Source organism: Leguminivora glycinivorella, chromosome 20 (genome assembly GCF_023078275.1).
Source record: "Leguminivora glycinivorella isolate SPB_JAAS2020 chromosome 20, LegGlyc_1.1, whole genome shotgun sequence".
Lineage (NCBI taxonomy): Eukaryota > Metazoa > Arthropoda > Insecta > Lepidoptera > Tortricidae > Leguminivora > Leguminivora glycinivorella.
The window spans coordinates 1,736,514-1,761,198 of NC_062990.1; the positions used below are offsets into that span (position 1 = coordinate 1,736,514).

The window sequence follows — 24,685 nt, forward strand, 5'->3', positions numbered from 1 at the left end:
CTTCTGTAATATTTTGTACAAAGTACAAAGAGGACCGCAAAAATATGTGATAATTTTGAGTTTTGGGAAGAGTAATATTAATATTATACTTGTTTTATTTCAGGTAAGATGACTGTGATGGTTTTATTTAAGTAGGTATGTATTATTTATACACATCATGCGGTAACTAAATAACTAGTTGATATATGGGAAAAACATCGATAACTGATTTATCGACAAAGGAAATCCCTACTCACCTTTATTTACTTTGCACTCTAAATTCGATGTCTTTAAAGAACATTTAGCAAAATTATTTCATATCTATTAAGCTGAGTACCTATATATTGACGGCCGATCGTAAGAACCGGCAGATCGTAAAATTTTTAAATAAGTACGAAGTATAAGTTTGTTAGAATTTTTATGTTACTACAAATTCCCGAAAAACTATACAAAGTTACGGTTTGGCCAAAAAGAGCTGAATTTACAGAAGACCGCAGCCAAATAGCCCTAGACCCTACTCATAGTGTTGTGTTTCTGCTAGTGAGTAAGACTGCCAGAGCTCAACGAGGGTGCGGTATGCTGGTGACGGAAGGAACTAATTTGTTCCGTCTATTGTCCCTTAAGTCGTCGGCAACCCGAACCCTCCTTAGAAAGTATACTCTTTTTTGCTATGTTACTTAACACAGCAGATAACCTAATCACAAAATAAAAAAAAAAACCGCGACATAGTAGACCGATTTTCATGAAACATGGCTAAGAGCACTCCCGACTAAGTCAGCTTTCAGACAAAAAAACTAAATCTAAATCGATTCATCCGTTCGGGAGTTACGATGTCACAGACGAGCACACACACACAGACAGACAGACAGACACGTCAAACTTATAACACCCCATCGTTTTTGCGTGGGGCGTTAAAAAGAGTGTGCTAAGAACAATTAAAAAAAATTCAATTAAAAAATTTAAATGATTTTTATTTTTTTAAGAACAATACCTAACTTTCCATGAAAACTTCTCTGCGGCGCATTACTATCCCTAGGTAAATCTACCGACTTCTTGCTACCCAAAACCGGTCACAGTTTGAGAGCCACTTCATGACTCAGCGCAGTGGGAATGTATAAAAATCATTTCTTCGCCCTAATCACGTCAGTGTGTGCGTTACATATGTGCGGTGTGTAGCTGCCTTTACCGCGGTGTTTGTGTGTTGATAAAGGTACTTAATAAAGATACAGTGACTTAGAAAGTGATCACCTGACCTCCTCCTTTTTTTTAAGTCGGTTAAAAAGGACCATTAAAAGTGTCTGATACGTTGGCAAAGCGACTCGGAAGAAAATCGTTTAAAAGTTAATGAAAGGTATGTATACTTTAAATAGTATTTTATGCAATAGGCGTTTAAAGGAGGTCAAAAAAGACGAGTGGTGTGGGTAACAATTTGAGGCGAAGCCGAGGCGTTGCCATGGTTACAGAGCCAAACAATGCGTTTTCAGTTTTTTCGATACTGCGCGCATGCGCGGAAAGCCGGCTGACCCTAGACTTTTATGTAGGGTTTTAAAGATCTATGCACGACCCTGTAAATGACGAATAACAGTTCGGGAATAGAAAAATGTAATTTTGTTTGCTATTATGATTGGTCGCAGATTTTATATACATACTAACTTTTTCCCGCGGCTTCGCACGAGTTAGAAAGAGACAAAAAGTAGCCTAAGTCACTCTCCATCCCTTCAACTATCTCCACTTAAAAAATCACGCCAAGACGTCGCTCCGTTTTGCCGTGAAAGACGGACAAACAAACAGCCACACACACTTTGCCATTTACAATATTAGTATGGATATCATAACATACAGGGTGTCCTTTCAAACCAACGCCAAAACGAAAATTTGTGATAACAGCAGCACATCTCATTAGCTACCTATTACATTATGCAAAGATCTTAATTAAAATGTCATAGTTTTTGAGATATTAGCTGTTTAATTTATAAAACACATACATACATACATACATACAATCACGCCTGTATCCCATAAAGGGGTAGGCAGAACACATGAAACTACTAAAGCTTCAGTGCCACTCTTGGCAAATAAGGGGTTGAAAGAAAACGAAACTGTGACATTGCAGTGACAGGTTGCCAGCCTCTCGCCTACGCCACAATTTAACCCATATCCCATAGTCGCCTTCTACGACACCCACGGGAAGAAAGGGGGTGGTGAAATTCTTAACCCGTCACCACACAGGCCAATATAAAACGTAACGTAACGTATATTTATAAAACGTAATTTAAATAATAATTTTTAATGTATTTCAACCATTTTCTTGTTAGTTGTTTGTCTTTTTTAATGTTTGCATGTTAATATATAGAAATTTAATGTAATTGGTATGTGTATACCCAATTTCAAAATTGTACTTTGTATGCCTATCGGCGAAGCATAGCGCTCTGACAGAAAAATGAAAATGAAAATGAAATATTTACTTTTCAAGTAGGCATATTACAATGCGCATATGAACGTCAAATAAAGCTACGCCGGCTAGAATTTTGTACCAACGTTGTTACCTATGTTAAACAAATAAATAAATCGTTTAAATCGTTAAAATCGTTTAAATGGGTTTAAAGATCTTTATTTCTCAGAAGAATTACAATTCACTTGTGTGAGAAACATATCATTTAAAACAATAGTTATTTGTTATACAAGGGGGCAAAGTTGTATTTTAACGCCGAGTGTGGAATTGAAAAACGAGCAAGTGAATGGATTCTATAGTTGAACCACGAGCGAAGCGAGTGGTTCGAGAATAGAATCCTGAACTTGCGAGTTTTTTAACACACGAGAAGTAATAGTTATTTGTTATACAAGAGTGCAAAGTTGTATTTTAACGCCGAGTGTGGAATTGAAAAACGAGCAAGCGAAAGGATTCTTTAGTTGAACCACGAGCGAAGCGAGTGGTTCGAGAATAGAATCCTGAGCTTACGAGTTTTTCAACACACGAGAAGTAAAATACATTTGCACTCGTGTGTAACACAAAATTTTTCCCCTCACTATAGCGAGGAAAGTGCAACGCAAAAAACGCCTTTATCACTGCTTCCAGTAGTTCCACAGGTGGTAAAACATCTTCATCACTAGATTAACCCACTTTTATCAATTTTAAAGCAGAAAATTTGCCTCTATTCAAGGTCAAATTACTTCATCCACTAGTGGATAAAATGCGTTTTTACCCGCTGGTATTAAAGGACAAAACACGTGTTTCCGAGCTAGTGAGGGGAAAAATACATTTGCACCCGAGTGTAACACAAAACTTTTCCCCTCACTATAGCGAGGAAACTACAACGCAAAAAATGCGTTTATCACTGCTTCCAGTAGTTCCACAGGTGGTAAATCATCTTTATTACTAGATTCACCTACTTTTATCAATTTTAAAGCAGTTAATTTGACTTTATTCAAGGTCAAATTACTTTACCCACTAGTGGATAAAATGCGTTTTTACCCGCTGGTATTAAAGGACAAAGCACGTGTTTCCGAGCTAGTGAGGGGAAAAATGCTTATTAACTAAGTGAGCGCGTAAACAAAAACATTTACATTTTGTACATTTATACACAACGCAGGTAGAATCAAACATTACCACTTGGACTATGCTCGTTGCGCGAGCGCACCTGAAGATAACAACTATAAATCGTTTAAAAAAAGTACATATATCTCGTAAACCATGACATTTTCATTAATAATCCGAATAATTTGATAGTTAATAAACCCCTTTTCGTTTTGGCGTCGGTTTTAGGCGCGCCCTATCATCATCATTCTCCTTGCGTTATCCCGGCATTTGCCGCGGCTCATGGAAGCCTGGGGTCCGCTGTGATAACTAATCCCAAGATTTGGCATAGGCACTAGTTTTACGAAAGCGACTGCCGGAATTAGTCCGGTTTCCTCACGATGTTTTCCTTCACCGAAAAGCGACTGGCAAATATAAAATGACATTTAGCACATAAGTTCCTAAAACTCATTGCTACGAGCCGGGGTTCGAACCCGCGACCTCCGGATTGAAAGTCGCACGCTCTTACCGCTAGGCCACCACCACCAGCGCTTTAGGCGCATCCTGTATATCTAGAAAATGCATCTTAGCGTGACAGACGAACAGCCCTACTCACAGTAATGTATTTATTTATATATGTCATCTAATTGCCATGTCATCAGCAGCTTAAATCGATGTAGAATTGTATCACCAGAGAAAGGTCTTCTCCTTTCCCTTATCATATATATGACCATGACATACAGGATGTAATTTTTATGACAGGCAATATTTTATAAACATGATGGGCTTGGTATAAAAGAGAATCAAATGTCATTATTTCGTTTAATTTTACGTTTTTTAGACTTTTCCCTTTCATTATGCTTAAATGCATGCGCACACGCCGCCGTTATGGGGTGTTTTTGACTAATGCACTGCCGCGCGCACAAAAACAAGGTCACTTTGCGAAGTATGGCTGGTTTTTAATTTTTTTGTGTTTTGGGTTCTATAAATAGCAACCTTAAATATTGTCTGTTAAAAAAATTACAGCCTGTACGTACGAACACGTCTGATGCAATAGACTGCCTAGGTCATAATTGCTGTGACCTAGACTATCTAGATTCCTGAGGAGAAATTACTTCTTGCAATCACTTTGATTGGAGTGATTATTGCTTATAATATTTATTACTTATACCTAAGTATTATTTATAAGCGAGGTTACAGGAATAAACCAATATGCCTTGAGTAAAGCAGTTCTTGAGTAAAGTATGCAGGCGTCCATAGGTTACGGTGACCGCTTTCCATCAGGCGCACCGTATGCATATTTGCTACAGACGTGGTATAAAGAAAATATCAGGACGTTATTACTTGCACAAATAAATAATTTCTAATTACATAACTAGTGCGGTAATAAAGTTTCATAATGCGGTGTAAAATAAATAAAGCGTTCTTTTCTTGGCGTTTATTTTTTTTAAATTTTACCAAGCAGCAATATACGCCGTCCAACTTTTTTGACATGAGATAAACGTCATCTCGTAATGACGATTAGGTAGTGGACCAACAACAACCAAAAGTCCACAGTGTCCACACACAATACGAACCGGCTAAGTACACACCGAAGTAGTTCCAGAAAATGACGACAGATGTAGCGACAATAGAAATACGAAAAAAATCGTAGCGGCATGCTATAGTAGGTACTTGGGTACGCTAATTGATGTGGATGTAATACATTGCCTGCTGAATTATCTAAATATATAAAAGAAGAAGCTGACTGACTGACTGACTGACTGACTGACTGACTGACTGACTGACTGACTGACATATCAACGCACAGCCGAAACCGCTGGTCCTAGAGATTTCAAATTTGGCACGTAGGTTCCTTATATAGTGTAGAGGAGCACTAAGAAAGCATTTTCCAAAATTCACCTCTTAAGGGGGTCAAATGGGGGTTCAAAGTTTGTATGGGGAAACAAAATTAGTTTGACTATTTTATTCGAAACTTCGCAGGAAGATTCCTTAAGACATATGACTGAATACGTGTTTCAGGTTTTTTGAAAATTTAACCCCTAAAAGGGTGAAAAGGGGGTGATAAAGTCAAAAAATCAATATGGGTATCGTTTTTATGGTTTATCGGGTCGCTGATCACGATAAATACAACGTTTTTAAAATCTAATGAAGCAGAAGTGAAATACCTTCTCCCCTGTTGTGGTGCAATGGGGTTTCAATATCAAAAAAATATATAAAAGAAGATATTGACTGACTGACTAACATATCAACGCACAGCCGAAGCCGCTGGTCCTAGAGATATCAAATTTAGCACGTAGGTTCCTTATATAGTGTAGAGGAGCACTAAGAAAGGATTTTTCAAAATTCACCTCCTAAGGGGGTCAAATGGGGGTTCAAAGTTTGTATGGGGAAACAATGTTAGTTTCACTGTTTTATTCGAAACTTCACAGGAGGGATCCTAAAAACATATGACTAAAGACGTGTTTCAGGTTTTTGAAAATCTAACCCCTAAAAGGGTGAAAAAGGGGTGATAAAGTCAAAAAACTAATATGGGTATCGTTTTTACGGTTTATTGGGTCGCTGATCACGATAAATACAACGTTTTTAAAATCTAACGAGGCGGAAGTGACCTTCTCCCCTGTTGTAGTGCAATGGGGTTTAAATATCAAAAAATATATAAAAGAAGAAACTGACTGACTGACTAACTGACATAATATATCAACACACAGCCGAAACCGCTGGTCCTAGAGATTTCAAATTTGGCACATAGGTTCGTTATATGGCGTAGAGGAGCACTAAGAAAGGATTATTCAAAATTCTCCTCTTAAAAGGGTGAAATGGGGGTTCAAAGTTTGTATGGGTAAACAAGATTAGTTTGACTATTTTATTCGAAACTTCATAGGAGGATTCCTAAAGACATATGACTAAATACATGTTTCAGGTTTATTGAAAATTTGACCCCTAAAGGGGTGCAAAGGGGGTAAAGTCAAAAACACAATATGGGTATCGTTTTTATGGTTTATCGGGTCGCTGAACACGATAAATACAACGATTTTAAAATCTAATGAGGTGGAAAAGAAATTTTCTCCCCTGTTGTTGTGCAATGGGGTTAAAATATCCAAAATAGCCATAAGTAGAGGTTTAGTTTTTATATTTACTTCTGGTTCAAGAGATTTCAAATTGACACGGATGTTCCTTAGAGGACCACTAAGAAAGGATTTTTCAAAGTTCACCTCCTAGCATGATAATTTGACAGGGACAGGGACAGGGACAGGGACAGGGACAGGGACAGGGACAGGGACAGGGACAGGGACAGGGACAGGGACAGGGACAGGGACAGGGACAGGTACAGGGACAGGAACGGGATAGGGTTAGGGTTAGGGATAGGGATAGGGATAGGGAAGGGATAGGGATAGGGATAGGGATAGGGATAGGGATAGGGATAGGGATAGGGATAGGGATAGGGATAGGGATAGGGATAGGGATAGGGATAGGGATAGGGATAGGGATAGGGATAGGGATAGGGATAGGGATAGGGATAGGGATAGGGATAGGGATAGGGATAGGGATAGGGATAGGGATAGGGATAGGGATAGGGATAGGGATAGGGATAGGGATAGGGATAGGATAGGGATAGGGATAGGGATAGGGATAGGGATAGGGATAGGGATAGGGATAGGGATAGGGATAGGGATAGGGATAGGGATAGGGATAGGGATAGGGATAGGGATAGGGATAGGGATAGGGATAGGGATAGGGATAGGGATAGGGATAGGGATAGGGATAGGGATAGGGATAGGGATAGGGATAGGGATAGGGATAGGGATAGGGATAGGGATAGGGATAGGGATAGGGATAGGGATAGGGATAGGGATAGGGATAGGGATAGGGATAGGGATAGGGATAGGGATAGGGATAGGGATAGGGATAGGGATAGGGATAGGGATAGGGATAGGGATAGGGATAGGGATAGGGATAGGGATAGGGATAGGGATAGGGATAGGGATAGGGATAGGGATAGGGATAGGGATAGGGATAGGGATAGGGATAGGGATAGGGATAGGGATAGGGATAGGGATAGGGATAGGGATAGGGATAGGGATAGGGATAGGGATAGGGATAGGGATAGGGATAGGGATAGGGATAGGGATAGGGATAGGGATAGGGATAGGGATAGGGATAGGGATAGGGATAGGGATAGGGATAGGGATAGGGATAGGGATAGGGATAGGGATAGGGATAGGGATAGGGATAGGGAAACGGATGTGGATACGGATAGGGATAGGGAAACGGATGTGGATACGGATAGGGATAGGGATAGGGATATAGGGATAGGGATAGGAATAGGGGACAGAGACGGGGATAGGGATAGGGGAGGGACGGGGACAGGGATGGGACGGGGACGGGGACGGGGACAAGGATAGAGATAGGGACGGGGATAAGAATAGGGATTGGGGTCGGACTAATCGGTCGGCAATCGATATCTGGGCAGTGTAAAATGCAGGTGGCTCAGTGCGAAGGGATTAGTAAGTAGGCATCGGCGAGTATCCTGCATCCGTAATAACTATTACATTCAATGTGCTGTAAGAAGATCGTTGTTTGCTTGCCTTTTATATGTTTACGTTTGCAATAAGTATAAGCAAAATGGAAAAAATTGTAAGCGATAATGCAAGGAAGTACTTTTTACCCTACCGACAATAGCGTCGAGATACTGGCTATGTGGGTTGTATGAAGTTTCCCCAGTATAAATATTTATATAGGTAAAATACAAACATATTCGTACCTACTACCTACGCTGTGGTCGCTATGTAACAATTCTACAATCATTGCAAGAATTTCTTTTAAAACAATAGTAATATGTGTAAGTACTACAGTCAGCCAAAAAAGTGGTTTACCACTTTTCGATCAATAGAGTCGAAAAGTGGTAAACCACTTTCTTGGCTGACCGTACAGCAAATAGATCAGTTACAATGGCCCCCCCAGTCGAGAATTGCCCCGCTTTACCTTAATCGAAGTAATCGCGGACAGATGTACCTACAAAGAAACCTACGGATCCAAATGAAAATCTAAATTTTTGTAAACGTTTCAATAAGAATACTTTTATTACGCGGGCGAAGCCGCGGGTAAAAGCTAGTTATGTATAAAAAAAATCTATTAAAAAAACCTGTAGTTAGGCTCCTTAGGTCCGATACTAATCGTTATAAGATATGCGCCCGTGTGGATTACACACGCTGTATATTATGCTTAACTTGACTTATCATTGTTTTAAGATAATTATCTAAATATTTACACCAGTATCGCAACCATTGGCCCTCAATGGAGGCGTTGCCTTTAAGGCAACATATTCTATGTAAATAATGTAAAAATAGCATATTGACGTCATAGACACTAGAGTTACTATAACGGATTCACTTAACTAGTAATATTTCGTGGCGTTGTCTATGAAAATAATAGTACATTGTGCAACAAGGGGAGGAAGTTGAATATTACTAACGAGAGTAAGTTAAATCGCGACGGCTTGCCGGAGCGATTTAAAGACTCGAGTTAGTAATATTCATACTCCCCGAGTTACACACAATGTTTTTCATCACATTTGAGAGAAAAATACAGAGGAAATAGTCATAAGGCAAAACCTTCAACCGGCGGCGTTGCAACCAGTAGTGTATCTTGATCTACATCAGATTATTCATATTAAATCCATTGTTTTTGACAACAAACACTTTTTGAACGAAAACAAACACGAAAATGCTGCATATAAATTAAATGCAACGTCCAAAAAAGCATATAAATCATATAATTGAACTAAAATTGTACTTATTTCTCATTTATTTAAATATTTTGATCTGTTGTACTTTCCGTTGCTAGGCAACGGTGGGTGCCTCGCGTACGCACACGGTCAAGCGCGAGTAGAGAGCATATTGTCAGATTGTAAATTATAACAATTTATCTCAGTTAAATTTTACGAAATAAATGCAAAACATACTGAAATAATTGTAAAACATAAATAAAATGCATTTTTCATACCGTATAATATAATATATTTTATAGCTTAACGGCCCAGCCACGACATCGGTCTAAGCGCGACAGCGGTGAGCGGCAGTCATACGTGCGAATGAAAAGTCCCATCGCTGTGTCTCGCTCCAATGTATGGCCGCCGCTCACCGCTGTCGCGCTTAGACCAATGTCGTGGCTGAGCCGTAATAGTAAAATTTTGGTTGTGCAATAAAAATCCTTGGCAGATTGAAACATCCTTTGCCTGAAGTATTGTACGGATTGTATTAATATTTATAACTAAATCCATTATTCCCTTGGGAATAAAATAGTACATTATGCTTCAGTACACGTAGACGCAATTATACCTTTAAACAGCAAATGTGATGAAAAATAATATAGAACTCCTCAAGCGGCGCAAGTATGCAACCATTAATAGTGGTTGCATATTTGAGCCGTTTGGGGTTGAGACCCTTGGGCCCTGGGGGGAAGGCGCCCACAGGGTCTTCAAAGAATGCAGCCGCAAGCTTTTAGAATTGACACGTGACCAGAGGGCTGGGTCATATCTGGCACAGCGGATCAGCATTGCCATACAACGTGGCAATGCTGCCAGCCTTCTGGGCACGTTGCCAGTGGACGGCGATTTGGGGCAAATTTTTTAGGGTTCCGTAGTCAACTAGGAACCCTTATAGTTTCGCCATGTCCGTCAGTCCGTCCGTCCGCGGATAATCTCAGTAACCGTTAGCACTAGAAAGCTGAAATTTGGTACCAATATGTATATTAATCACGCCAACAAAGTGCAAAAATAAAAAATGGAAAAAAATGTTTTATTAGGGTACCCCCCCTTCATGTAAAGTGGGGGCTGATATTTTTTTTCATTCTAACCCCAACGCGTGATATATTGTTGGATAGGTATTTAAAAATTAATAAGGGTTTCATAATATCGTTTTTTTGATAATATTAATATTTTCGGAAATAATCGCTCCTAAAGGAAAAAGAAGTGCGTTCCCCCCCCCCCCTCTAACTTTTGAACCATATGTTTAAAAAATATGAAAAAAATCACAAATGTAGAACTTTATAAAGACTTTCTAGGAAAATTGTTTGGAACTTGATAGGTTCAGTAGTTTTTGAGAAAAATACGGAAAACTACGGAACCCTACACTGAGCGTGGCCCGACACGCTCTTGGCCGGTTTTATTTATAGTTTATTTCTAAGTTTAGATTTTAGTTTTAGTTTGTAGTTTTATTTAAGGACCTATTTTATTGTTTTTGTTCGTTCGAACGAACAAGAGTCATTGATGCGTTGGTATTAGAACACTGCCTGAAAATGAAATGGCAATGGGCGGGACATATAGCAAGAATTAGCGATCAAAAATGGACTAAACGTGTGACACTCTGGAAAGGTCCACAAAGAAAAAGAAAATCTGGCAGACCAGCCACAAGATGGATCGATGACGTCACCAATGTAACACCATATCGGAGAAATGGCAAGATGCGGCACAGGACCGCTCAGAATGGCGGAGGCTGGGGAGGCCTTTACTCGCAAAGAGGTCCACCAATCATAGAATAGCGAAATATTATACAGTTAGTTATTAAATTTTAATATTGTCTTCGGTTACCGCGATAGTTACTCATGAAATAAAACTATGGAAACGGATTAAATCGCGTATAATGAATTTAAAATACATCCCGACGTTATAAAATACGTATTAAATTTTAGTTAAAATAGTTTATTATCTGTTCTATTCACTTTTTCTATTGACAATGACAAATGACATTTTACCATTCCCCCAAACAAACTGACATACAAACAAAACATTACGCAGTATTGCGCGACATATATCAGGTCATTAAACCGTCAAGGTCCTCTCTCGCGTCAGAGGTCGCGGGTTCAAGTCCGGACAGGGCCTTATGCAACGTAAGACGACTTACGTTCGTAGGATGCTGCGGAATTACTCCTAATTTACTCAGGTTAATGAGTTACAGTAAGACCAGTGGCCCGTTTCTCGAAAGGTACAAGCCTTGTATGTATTACAAGTGTGTTTCCATGACAACCCATACGATTTGACAGTTCGCGCACTTGTAATACAAGGCTTGTACCTTTCGAGAAACGGGCCCCAGGTGCCAGCCGAATGAAAACGAAACGCCGCGAAAGGTAGTCTGGCTCTGTCGCGCTAATACGCAAGAGCGATAGAGATAGATATCTACGAGCGTTTCGTTTCGTGAGCGTTTCGGCCTATGTAGCCGAATGGGACAAACGCTTACGAAACGCACTTGAATCGTATTTGAAATGGAGTACATAATTATACAGGGTGCATGCCCGGTAATTAATGGACAACCTTTTAACCACCAAGAGGGCACCTTATACTGGTCCAGAAAATCGACATTAAGGTTTAGTAAAAGTCGCCTGGTTTTCGAGATTTTCACACTTTTTAAAATTTTACCGGGCACTCCGTATAATGTATTAGAGCAATTCCCGAAAAGTTTGTACATTTGGATCACGTCTCCGATTTTGATAAAAATTGGTAGGCTGATAGAGTCCATGATGCTGAGCAAGATCCACTAGGTTTCCCAAAATGTCCTTTGTAGTTTGTATGAAACCTTCCTTTTTTGTTACCAGATTTCTACACATTTACGGTAACAAAAAAGGCTGATTATGACTTGCGTTTTCACCAAAATCAAAAATAGCTACAATCAGGAAATGAGATAGGAAATCTCTAGAATAAATACTATTAAGCAATCATGCCTTATCATAATTATTATATGATATTTGCAGTTAATTAACAGTTTATTTGATTAGGATATTGCGTCTTTAGCTAGTAATATTGTGGCTCTTCAGTAGAAAACGGTCCATATAATACAATACAATACAAATTTATCACATTGTTGCATTTTTTTATAAAATGGTCCGAACGGAGAATAAAAACCCTTCTTTGTAGGAAAGTCGCATATTATATTTGACGACCGGTCTGGCTCAGTCGGTAGTGACCCTGCCTGAGCCGCGGTCCTGGGTTCGAATCCCGGTAAGTGCATAGATTTGTGTGATGAGCACAGATATTTTGTTCCTGAGTCATGGATGTTTTTATGTATATATGCAATTATGCATTGTACCAAGGATGACCTAAGACCTAATATGTACCTATGTTTTACAAATAAAGCATTCTGATTCTGATTCTGATGCTGGCGGCATTTCCTCACTGTATCGCAATTGTGCGACGAAGTTCTATCTTGCTCAATAAAATATACTCAATGACGGTATTTATTTTATTTATTTATTGAATTACATAATCTTAACAAACATATATAATTACAAAAAAAACACCAATTACACACTTACAAACTAACACAAAACTACATAAACCAAAAAAAAAAAGAAAAAAAAAATTACTCAATGACTAATCACTTCCGCAAAGAAACTATCATAATTACTACAAAAACTAGTGTTCGAAGTCTTTTAACCGACCGACTGGCGTAGAGACTGTTTTTGCCGGTTGCGTCATATCCACGATTGCTGACACGTGTTTCCTGTGGGTAGGGTGACCATGTTACCGTGAAGCTGCGAGACTCTCCTGCAAAAAAACTGACGGTTAGTAATAAAGTAGGTGTCCTTATATACTTTAATTTGAACTATTTTAAGAAGATTACTATAGGTGACAAACTGAAAAAATAAATTCTAAAACAAATTAAGTTAGAAAATCGGGAAAATGTGGCTAAAGCTTCTTTAATTCGTTTTTTTTAACAGTGTTTGGCTCCCAACATCTACCGGGTGGGGCCTATAACAAAAGCAAAAAATTAAACTGTAGGCTGTACTCCTTACACCGACCAACATTTCTTCAGCGACTTTTAAAAATAACTTGTATTTTGTTATTTATCACCTTTGAAAGCTTTTCCTAAGAGGCAATGTACTGCGAATTCTGTTAAGTCTAATGTGTGCCTGACAACGTCAATGACAACAAAAATGGTGTCCATTGAAGCTAATACATATTTATTTTGTATGAAAAATTAGAAAATTAAAGACTTCATAATTTTTGAAAGTCGCTGAACAAATTTGGGTCAGTTTAAGGAGTATATATAGCCTACAGTTTAATTTTTTACTTTTTTTCAGGCCCCACCCTGTATAAAAGTGGTATTAAATAAGTTTTTATTAAGCAAATATGTAGGTAATGGAATAAACATTATTATGTATATTTGTATAAACTATACAAAATCAATGTTTTATTTTTGAAGCAACTTAAAGTACCTAAACTACATGAGAAGTAACTTCACGGTCAATTCATTTACTTTTTAGCTTCCTCTTTGACTTATTAAATAGAAATTATGTTTGTAAATAACTACTGTCCATATTTTTCTTCTAATTATGGGATGCTTTATTTCGTGCACTGCATAAAATATGTTATTTTAAGTATAGGAAACTAGCCTATTGGCGGGTTGAAGGTTTTACATTGTGAGGCGTTTACATTTTATGGACAGCTTGACCGTTCACATATTTCTGGGCTTCAAAGTGACTCATCCATATCTATCCAGCAAATTGTCAAGTGCGTAGTTTATCAATGAAAAACAGAAGCATAACCGGTCCATCTCGTGTGAATCAAGTTCGCAAAAAAGTGTAAAAAAGTGGTCTTGATAAAAAAAAAGCACTACGCAGTTCCTAATCATGTGGTTAATAAATTAAATTGACATGTTAATTACATTATAATGTTCTGTCCTCTATCATTTTAAGATTAGAGATTAAATGAGTGATAACAAAGGATTTGGAACTCAAATAAGCAAATACGAGAAATTAGCTTTTCGTACAATTATTTACTTATTTTCTCTAGCTACCAACATTGACATCGTTTTCTGTAACATGAACTACATCAGCTATGCCTGATCGTTGTCAAATTTGTAATTTATATAAACATAAGGACAACAAACAATTTTTGTTTGACTTTTCTTTTATTTTTTTAATTTTTATTCAAATAAAATGAAATATGGGACACAACTATTTAAAAAAAAGTCATAGATAAAAACCTTACCTCATCTACCTAGATTTTTTTATCTATATCTATGTATAATGTCACAATTTGGATTCCTTTTAACCCCTTTTTGCCAAGAGTGGCACTGAAACTTAGAAGTTCATGTGCTCTGCCTACCGTTTATGGTATACAGGCGTAATTATATGTATGTATCTATGTATAATTATGAAGAAGCTTCACTCCCCTTTAGTTTAAATACTTTGAGTACTGTTTGAGTACATCACAATGACACTTACTGACAAAATGATAATCATAAATAATACGTGTATTGTTCGTGATAGCACAGATCAAATAATACTAGTACAGATACCTAATCCCATACTAAAAATGGGCGCCGTCCTAAGTATTCTAGACCTGTAGGCTAAATTTAATCCACATTCAAAGAGCTAGATGGCGCTAGTAGCCACGCGTGGCCAACAAAACTCTTATCAGTATCCTACGTCGAAATAGTCATCAAACTGCAACATCTTGCGACATCTGTTTTAGCTATCACGCACTAAACCTATAACGTCACATGGACGTTTAAAGTCGAACATTACTAGATGGCGTTGCCGTGCGGCTTGTATGTGAGCTCGCCGCGTACGTATAATATACTCGCTCTGTCCGCAACACATGCAAGCGGAATTGAATGAACGAGATCCGCGGCGCCCCACCCCGCACCCCACGCCCCGCGCCCCGCGACCACGGCGCCGCGCGCCGGCGACCTTGAGTTGAGAGGCCCCAGCCCCCGACCAAAGGATGCATTGATTTGTTAAAATTTAAAGCACTCGAAAGCAGGCGCGTAGTTACTTAGAAATATAGAAATGAATATTATTACATTTCATCCTTAAGACGATACAGGAGGAGTTAATTCTCCATACAAACGCTCTTGACTATTTATAAGTACCTAGGTAGTACTTAGTTGCTGACGGCGTCGCGTCGAGGTCTTGGCCCACTCCGCCGCAGATCGGCGACCGAGCGCGCATTCGTGTGCGTTCGGAAATCCTAGCCAGTCGGCAATCGTCGCGTCTCATACTTCCATATCGATAAGGTTTGATTTCGCATGCATCGCATCGGTCGTGCATGTGGCAAATGTCGGAAGGATTTCAAAGGCAAAAATCAAAGATGGCGGCTTCAGTGTATGGGATATCGGTCCTACATCCGATATCGGATCGGATAATGTGAAAACGCACTAACGGTGAATGGTTAGGCCGTTTTCACATTATCCGATCCGATATCGGGTGTCAGATCGACATCCTGCATCCGATAAACGCTTCCGATAGTGTCGGATGTAGGTCCGATAAAAAGCGTTGTTCCAAATCAATGAAGTATGATTTTGTATCAAAAAGTATTTAAAAAATGTTTTATATTTAATAATTATAAAGCACTATATTCCAAATATTATATTGTAAAATTAAAATAACGGCATAAAAAAATACTCAAGAGTGTCAGGCAAAATAAATAATTTTACATTCAATTATATCTACTAAAAGATGATAAAACTAGTATCCGCAATTCGGACCGATGCATTACAAACTTTTTTTTTCAATGGAAATTGTTCAACTAATTTGAATTTCGATCATTGGCAGCTGTTTAATAGACGACATTTTTGTTACGCACACTACTACAAACGTATACCTACATTATTAACGCACACAAACAAATATTATCGGCCGACACGACAGCTGAATATTCTACGAACACGCGAGCGGGAGCGAGGCATCCGCGATTTTGGTGACGCAATCATAGACTAAAAAGTTAACCACGCAGATGTGCCATTTTCATTGTTCCTACTAATGTGTTTCACCTCTAATAGATTTGCGAAATATATTTATTTCAATTTGGAAAATTATTAGGTAACTACTTACTACTTTATGAATTATGTTACTATAATATAAAAAAAAGTTAATTTGTTTATTGATTGTTAATAGTTATTGAGTAAAATTGTATTTTTAGCACGCTCACTTTTTGCTGTTTTCTTTGGCCTGGTCATGAAAAAAGAGAACAATGGATACGCTTTGTCCAAAAAAACTGACCGCACTATATATATATTATTATATATATATAAGTATATATTTGTATTTTAAAGAAGAAGATAAATCTTCAAGAAAAGAGCGTACACCCATCTTAAAGGCCGGCAACGCACCTCCAACACCCCTGGTGTTTCGGGTGTCCATGGGCGGCAGTGATCGCTTACTTTGTATTTTTTAAGTTGTAAATAAATAAATAAATAATTTTGACAGGCGGAATATAATAATGTGTCACATCTGATAGTGGACTTACTACTCTACGCGTAAATTACCGCTTCGCGCACTCCGCGCATCTGTCAGCTTGTGCAGAGTTTCCGTCTGGCAACGTCGCCTATAGTACGTAGTACATATAACTCAATGAACGGAACGCACACAATCGCACCGTTTCGTTGGCAGTATACTGTAGATAGTGGCAGCTCCATCTAGTGACAATATGCAATAAAATTTAGGTAGCTCGATACTGTCGCGCGCAGGTTGTTCACGTTGTTGCGTCATAGTCAGTAGCAATATATTACGTGATATTATTTCTTTGAAAATTTCTAAAATAATGCATTAAATTTGTGTTGTCATCGATGTTTGTATTTAATTTATAATGTACTTAATTTATGACGCTTCAAATACCTTTAAATCTAGTTGATAAAAAAATAATAATCGTCAATCGTGACACTTAGCGCCATCTATGACTTCTATTTGGAAATAATTTTGCACTGTTCCGGATGAGACCCCATGGTGATAGTAAACCCTTTCACGCTACTACGACAATTACTAGATAAGAGAGATTATTATATCTTTGTATAAGATAAATAAGGCCTATGAAAAGGCATACCTCGGAAAAATCGAGATAACTTGATTATTATTTGCACATACTACGCAATAATGAAAAAAGCGCTGATGGCCCAGCGGCAGAAGCGTGCGACTTTCAATCCGGAGGTCGCGAGTTCGAACCACGGCTCGTACCGATGAGTTTTTCGGAACTTATGTGTGAAATGTCATTTGATATTTGCCAGTCGCTTTTCGGTGAAGGAAAACATCGTGAGGAAACCGGACTAATTCCAATAAGGCCTACTTACCCTTCGGGTTAGAAGGTTAGATGAGTTGATTGTGACGTGATTCAACTCGACTACTACATACTACTACAAATCGCAACAAACATACATACATTGCAAATTGTTAAAATTTGTTTTGACATTTCTTAAAAAGAAACTGATTTGACTAGAAGGAAAGTGGCCAATTACATATAAGAAATATTTGCAATATTGGTTTGTTATAATAACTTTATCGATGGATTCATTTGATCAAGGCCACGAGCGATTAGAATAATCGACCTAATCGTACCATTGTTATACTTTTTATAATCAGATAGAAATTTACGTGCGATTGTAGTATCGTAGCTCAAAATGTAAAGATAACGATAAAGAGGATAATATAGTGCATTACGATACAAGTGCGGAAAAAAGGAAGTTGAAAACGAGTGGCGATAAATTAAAACACGACCGAAGGAGACACGTGTACCTATCGTACGACGTTTTTCAGAACTTCGACCTAATAAAATATTACCCACTTCAGAGCACTAGTGCGATAAAGCAGCACCATCTGTATCTACTGAAAAATATGCTAATTAAAAGATACCAAACACATATATGTATTTCCGTGTAGACGGATAAAGTCTAAGAAAAAAACGTACCTCAAAGCCGTAGAGAAAAAGGCGCGGTGGCCTAGCTTGCGTTACTCCTTTTGGGAACGCTCGGCTAGATGGCGCTAATATTAATATTTGACATTTGAACACATATCAAGCTAACAATGTGGGCCAAATTGCCAAAACTGAAGTTCAAAAGTTTTAAGCCTGTGTCGTGAGATGGCAGTCTGATTACACATTTTACTTTGACAGTAACTCTGTATAATACTCGATCCTCTTAAGATACTCAAGGTATTTCATTAAATCTTATTGATCAGTATATCAGTAACAAACGTCTTGTTAAAGGTACTTAATAATAGGTATTAAAGCAGAGAGTTTTAAGGTTAATTAATAAAGGTCAATGAACCTTAAATGAAACATAAATTTAACTGAATTTTTTTACCGATTTAGTCACTCAAAAACGTGTGACGTTGCCATGAAATTAAAACTATGTTAACGATCATTTTATTCAGTTAAAGCTAGTTCAAACATTGAATAATTGATTTGACATGACTTTGTTCTTTTAAAAGGGCATTTTGTACTTAAAATCATGTATATTTATTTACATAGGTACATATACATGCATACATAAAATATCGCCTGTATTCCATAAAGGGGTAGGCAGAGCACATCAAGCTATTCAAGTTTCAGTGCGAGTCTCGGCAATTAAGCAATAAAGGGGTTTAGAGAAAAAAATACTTCGATATAATATAAGTTTTGAACTCAGATGAAAAATACAGGTATTTTTTAAACTGATCACCCTACGTAATATAGATATTTACACATTACAATAATCGGAATCCATCAGTCAAACTGTAGTTATGCCTCTTGGCCACCGACGTAGTATAAAAAAACCTAAATAAAAGTCCCAGCCTCTCTCGCTGCTTGGTCACCCCAGCCCATTCATAAGACTAGGAATGTTGCGACTACCGAGAACCGTGGACACCACTAGATATGATAGTAACCACGCATTCTTGAGGCGGTGAGACAGTTTTTTTTACGTTTTTTTTTGTGATACGAAGTTTGGACTTTGGACTTTATTATAGGACTTATCTTTTAGTGTAAATTTTTGTGACCGAATTTTGTGTGAAATTCTTAAATTTGGTATCTTGATAATCCTTATTATTAGTTTTACTTTTGAAACTATTTATTGGTAAAGTATTTTTAACCCCCGACGCAAAAACGACGGAGTGTTAGTTTGACATATCTGTCTGTCAGTCTGTCTGTTTGTATGTCTATGAGTCTGTCTATCTGTGTGTGTATGTCTGTGGCATCTTAGCTCCCGAACGGATGAACCGATTTAGATTTAATTTTTTTTTGTTTGAAAGCTGAGTTAGTCGGGAGCGTTCTCAGCCATGTTTCATGAAAATTGGTGCGCTATGTCGCGGTCGGGGGTTTTTTCAAAAATTTAATTTTGTGGTTATTATTTAAGAAGCAGAAACGTAGGAATCAATGCCATATTATCAATCCCCGTACTTGTCCGTGCAAGTCTACTTGTGTAAGTACCTACATAGTTTGACACGAGCGAGACACATGATAACTATGTAACATCATTTCAAGATAATATTGATATCTGCAGGGTTAGCACATGATTGCCTCGAGAGTATGTCGCCGCGAGATAGACTACCCGTCCTTATGTCATTAATACAGTTAGAAGAAGACGTGTGATCTATCTCGCGGCGACATACTCCCGCGGCAATCATGTGCTAGCTGTAGGCCTAGCACATGATTGCCTCGTAGCCGAATTGCATTTCTCTGACGCGAAATGAAAACGAAACCACAGTATAAGGATAAATCAGTAGTTAATCTCCGGCAGCGGCGACGCGGTCGTTACTACTGCGCAAGGTCACGCAGGGTTGTACCTGTGCTACTGTCCTACTCGTAGTAACTGTGTATGGCGCTATGCTAGTACCAACGCTCTTTCTACCTTTTTATCTAATAAAGATTCAAGTACGTGTTTGCTGACGAAATCGTATTTACATAAAATGTTTGAATAGATGTTTGCACAATATTTAAGTAGGTACCAAACTTTCGAGCTAGATAGATCGCAGCATCTACCTAAATGTCGTTACAGATAAATCCTTATTGATTTTAATGTGTCATTCTAGCTTTAAATCTCACTTTTACGCCATTTACGTAAGCAATAATGTACCTAACACTGCAAAAATATAACAACCACTTACTTTTCTGGGTGTCTAGGAATTCTAAAGAACATTCTGACATTTCCGCATTTTGAGAACTGTTCTCCATACACCCATAAACACTACAGTAACGAAAATATGTCTTCGGTGCTGACATCATTTTTTCCCGAACTCAACACGTCAACACAGCGCGCGAACGCGGCCCCGACTGTCCAGCCCAATACTTACCAGTTTCGCATGTATTCGGTGCATATGGAGAGTAGTTTTCGACACACCGCGCGGAGTGAAGTTTGTTAGAAGAGTTATTACAGCTTTATACTGTGACGAAACGCCGCGAAAGCTAGTCTGTCTGTCGCGCCAATACGCACGAGCGATAGAGATAGATATCTACTAGCGTTTAGTTTCGTGAGCGTTTGTGCCATTCGGCTACGCACCCTGTACGCCTACTGCGAGTCTTTAAAGGGTTTGCCAAGATTGACACTGAAACTTGAGTAGTTACATGTGCTCTGCCTACCCCTCTATGAGATACAAAAATTGGAGGTGCGTTGCCGGCGGATGGGTGTAGGTACACTCTTTTCACTAACTAAAAGCACGAGGCAAATATGCCTCTTTCAAGATAGGGATCCCAGCGACCCTAGAAGAGAAAGTCATGGACTCTGATAACTGGGCTAGAGATATATGTATTAAACCATGGCGAAATAATTTTCGGAAATTTCGAAACATCGACAAAGCTGATTAAACGTGTTAAATTTAAAAGTGTATCCGTTTTCTATCAGAATGTTCGAGGCTTACGGTCTAAAACTAGTACTTTTTTTAAAAATGTATTGGCATGCCCATCTGAAGTTATTGCTTTAACTGAGACGTTTCTGACTAGCTCCGTAAGCGACGCGGAACTGTTTCCCACTGAATATGTCGTACTAAGGCGCGATCGCGCTGGCGACGTCGGATGGGGAGGGGTTTTGCTTGCTGTGCGGAATTGTTACTCTGTTCGCTTAGTCCCTAATGTTGATGGACAAACAGACGAGATGGAATTGTTAACAGCCATAATAGAATGGAAAAATCTAAAATTCATTTGTTCTGTGGTTTATTTACCGCCTAATTATAGAGATGACCAATACTTGCAGGTTTTAAATTGCCTGGAAAATATAATGTGCAAATATTCGGATTTAGATATAGTAATAGTAGGTGACTTTAATTTAAACTCGTGTAGTGCAACGGTCAAGACACAGTTTCAGTCCTTTTTAGAATTTGGAAATCTGTATCAGCATAATAGCGTAACTAACGAGCATGATGGAGTCTTGGATCTGGTACTGAGCGGGGTTGAGCCGCAGAATGTGAGTGTTACGGGGGAAGTAGATGCACTGGTGCCCCCAGACGCGTATCATCCACCACTCGAGGCAACATTAGCGCTGCGCCGGGGCAAGTTTGAACAACTACCACCCCATCCCGCACTGGGAAATGCTAGCGGGAATCCAGCATGGAATTTTCGTAGGGCTGATTTTGGTACATTATATTCTAGCATTGCAAACACAGATTGTACTGAGGTTCTAAGTGCGCAATGTGTGGATGTAGCTGCTGAAAGGTTTTACGCGAGACTAAATGAATGTATTAGTAACTGCGTACCATTGAAGAAGCAGCCGGTCCCCAAGCGCTATGTATATCCATCATGGTACACACCGGAAATAATCCGCAATATACAAAGCAAATTTTATCATTTTCGTAAATTTAAAGAGTTGGGTCTCGATTTCAATCGAGAATTATACCGCTACTATAGAGGCCGTGTTAAATTCCTCATCGACAATGCTTACCAGCAATACCTCCGCAGCCTTGAGAAGGATATTACTGAAGATCCAACGAGGTTCTGGAATTATGTAAAGAGTAAGCAAAGGAGCAGAAGTCAGGTGACCGAATTTACCTATAAGGGTGAAACGGTGTCGGGACAAAGAGCTGCAGATGCTTTTGCTGACTACTTTAGTTCGGTATTCCACAAGGATGAACCGCGACTCGATGAGGCTGAGGCGATGCAGATAGGGAGTAAAGCAGAGGCGCAAGCGGCACGAGTCACTGTAGACACTGTGGACGCCCTAGAGTTGCGAAAAGCTGCTAAGCGACTTAAATCACGGAGTTCTGCAGGGCTTGATGGCATTCCTCCATATCTTGTAAAGGACTGCATATCCGCTCTAGAGAAACCGCTCTTGCATATTTATAATCTTGCGTTGAAATGCGCAGTATATCCGGACGTGTGGAAAAAAATCAGAGTCACTCCTGTACCTAAGAGTGGTTCAAGTACTGAAGTAGAGACGTATAGACCCATAGCTGTCCTCTCTGTCTTTGGCAAGCTTTTCGAAGCAATGATAGACTGTCGAATTAGCCATCAGATTTCCACCCAGCTTGCTGACGGCCAGCACGGGTTCCGGAGGGGGCGCTCGACTTCGACCAACCACACAGTGTTCGTGGACTATGCCGCTGCAGAAATGGACGCGGGTCGCCAGGTCGACGCCGCCTATTTTGATTTTAAGAAGGCGTTTGACCTTGTTGATAATGACATCCTCTTGCAAAAGTGCGCTTTTATGGGTTTCTCATCTAAGCTTCTCAAATTCTTCGCAAGCTACTTGAAGGATCGGTGTCAGGTGGTCAAGGTTGATGGGTGCGAGTCTAACCCATATTTTACACGATCTGGGGTAAGCCAAGGAAGTACCTTAGGTCCGACACAATTCATGATAATGATAAATGACTTGCCGGGTGCTGTAAGCACTGCAAAGTGCTTATTGTTTGCTGACGACCTCAAGCTTTTCCTAGGCGTTGGCGAAGTAAGTGACTGTGAGGCGCTGCAGCATGATATAGATGCGGTGGCTAAATGGAGTAAAGAGAATAAATTACAATTTAATGTCTCTAAATGTAAATGTATCACTTTTAACAGAATTCGGAAGCCGCTAAACACACTGTATACTCTGCATGGTATCCCGTTGGAGCGCGTCACAGAGATTAGAGACCTTGGATTAATGCTTGACAGGGAACTTAACTTCCGGCAACATATCACCACCATATGTTTGAAATCGAGCAAAATACTCGGGTTTATCATGAGGATGGCATACCAGTTTCCTAATCCTAACGTCGCTATACGGCTCTACAATGCATACGTGCGCAGTCGACTGGAATTTGGAGCAATGGTCTGGGATCCCAGCGAAGCAAAGTATAACCTAAATATCGAGAAAATACAGCGTAAATTTGCACGGTTCATATACAAAAAGAAATATGGTTACTATCCCTACATGTATCCGTCACTATTTGTTTCGGCTATGGTGGACTTGGACACTCTGGAATTGAGAAGGAAGCTGTTGCTTATAGTGCATTATTACCACCTTCTAAATAACAGAGTAGACAATCCATCGGTGCTAACGCAGATTGGACTACATGTCCCCGTTCCGAGACGCGGAGGCGGCGCCACGGTAGAGCCGCGGCGACGCCCGCACCCTTTGCGCGGATCGTTGCGCGCACAAGACGGGGAGATAATGCTCCGACGCGCAGAGCAGCTCAGCTGCTAAATAATTTGTACGCACAGGATGCTGATACAGATGTATTCCATGATAGTTTGGGCGTATTCCTGAAGCGTGTTAGGCTGTGTCTTGGCAGTTGTTTTTAGAGCAATCACATTAATTATTGTTTTTTTTTTATTTGTATAATTTTTTGATATGCATGAATTATTTATAATATGATAAAAATAATGTTTAGAAATAAGTTTTAATTTTGACATGCATGAAATTTAATGTAATTAAGTACTTTTAATTTAATATGTAAGTGTTTTGGTTAAGTACTGTAAACTTACGTATTTGAATAAATAAATTAAATTAAATTTTCTTGAAGGTCGTGTCGGTCCGGAAATACCATCAGCGGCAGTTTCACAGTTATAGTTTACTAGCTTTTGCTCGCGGCTTCGCTCGCGTTAGAAAGAGATAAAAAGTTCCCTATGTCACTCTCTATCCCTTCAACTATCTCCACTTAAAAAATCACGTCAATTTGTCGCTCCGTTTTGCCGTGAAAGACGGACAAACATCTTTTCCCATTTATAATATTAGTATGGATGTCTTTCCCATCACGGAACAATGGTTTTCCGGACCTTTGGGAGGCGTGCGTGGGGCCGAAGCCAACACGTAGAAACCTTTTCGACACTTTAATGAAATGTAAGGGATACACCGAGCGGATGTTGCCCTTGCCCGTAGCTATCATGGGACACACGCAGAGGCAACACCCGCCAGGGTGTAAGGACTATTTGAGAGTTAATGGAATCTAAAATGAACTGGTCTATTTTGATAAAAGTGATGGACTAAATACTGGGCTATGGATAAAAAACCGGACGCCTGTCTAATAAAACGGTATCCA

The 24,685-nt window shown here is 39.1% G+C and overlaps 1 protein-coding gene across 3 annotated transcripts in view; it reads left to right on the plus strand.

The window, feature by feature from the left end:
- The window catches only part of LOC125237032 (neural/ectodermal development factor IMP-L2-like), a 143,042-nt gene that overhangs the window by 86,686 nt on the left and 31,671 nt on the right, over window positions 1-24,685 (plus strand). The window contains exon 1 of one of the 3 annotated variants that reach the window (XM_048143956.1): window positions 1,154-1,330. The exons of the other annotated variants lie outside the window; for them this stretch is intronic. The gene's annotated coding sequence lies outside the window, so the exon portion shown is untranslated. Of the gene's footprint in view, window positions 1-1,153; window positions 1,331-24,685 lie in introns of those variants that run through there. 3 annotated transcript variants of the gene reach the window in all.